Consider the following 1,392-nt stretch of genomic DNA (forward strand, 5'->3'; position numbering starts at 1 on the left):
GTATTGTAGAACGGAGCTTTCTTTTAGAAAATTGAGCAGATTCCCAAATGATAAGAGCAGCCTCACCAGACAGGGCTGTGGCTAGGGCTGTGTGCCCACACTCGGCATTTTCACACTCGTGGCTCTTTGGGACTCAGCAGGAGCATATTACTCTGTTTGTGCTGAGTCCTGTGTCGTGCTAATGCCAGAGCTTACCTGGAGGCTCTGGCTGGTGTCCCAGTCCTTCTTCCTCAATTCAGTTGACTCAAAGACTTGACAGAGAGTTCTGCCCTCTTTCTGACACTGGGAGAACACTCATCAGGGTGAAAGGAAGGCTGAGCACCGTGGCCTGTCTGAAGCCAGGCCTTGACTCTTACCCACTCTTTCTGGTTAGTCCTCCTCCAGTGGCTAAGGATGCCATTGCATTCTCAAAACCACCCTGGAGTTCTCCAGCCACTGTCACTATTAGGAGCCCCTCCTACTTCCCAACCCTGGGAGCCTCTGCCTGACATTGGACAGAGGGGCAGATGCCATGGAGGGCTGAGGAGCACTTTGGCTTGGAGACTCCAGGGCAGGGGCCTAAGGGGAGTAGCTTATGTGTCTGTGGTTCAGGGCTTCTGAGGAGCGGCTGTGCCATCTGGTGAACTTGAGTAGCATTGGAGAAATCTTGTTTCTTGTTCCAACAAAACTTAGCATGCTGTGGGTACAAAGCACCCTATGCAGTGGGAGTATGTGGATGAACAAGGCAATTCTAACCCTCAGTTTTCAGCCTCAGGTCATGAGGCTTCCAGTGGCTTCTACAGATTAAACTGCTGCACACTGGCACATGATAGTGCAAACTGCTCTGACACCATTCAGGAAGTACCTACTTCATCCGTGTGAAGAGGAACTTGATGCGTATTCTCACTTCTCACACCAGCCTGCCACCCATTTCACAGATGTGGACGCTGGCTCAGAGAAGTGGGGGCCAGGCATAGTGGCTTATGCCTGTAATCCCAGCATTTGGGGAGGCTGAGGCAGGCGGATCACCTGAGGTCAGGAGTTTGAGACCAGCCTGGCCAACATGGTGAAACCCTGTCTACTAAAAAATATAAAAATTAGCTGTGTTTGGTGGCGTGCGCCTGTAATCACAGCTACTTGGGAGGCTGAGGCAGGAGAAACGCTTGAACCCAGGAGGTGGAGGTTGCAGTGAGCTGAGATGGTACCATTACACTCCAGCCTGGGCAACGGAGTGACACTATCTCAAAAAAAAAAGTGATAGCTTGCTGGGCCACTCACCTTGAGACTCATACAAAGGACTTCTTTACTTAACAACCCACCTTTCTGTTGAAAAGGGAAAGGTCATTTCTGGCTTTAAGGGCGTCCAAAAACCAGTGGGAAAGACAAGCCACAAATATAAGCAGCCAGAGAACA

The sequence above is a fragment of the Piliocolobus tephrosceles genome, chromosome 15 (assembly GCF_002776525.5).
Source record: "Piliocolobus tephrosceles isolate RC106 chromosome 15, ASM277652v3, whole genome shotgun sequence".
NCBI classification, from domain to species: Eukaryota; Metazoa; Chordata; class Mammalia; order Primates; family Cercopithecidae; genus Piliocolobus; species Piliocolobus tephrosceles.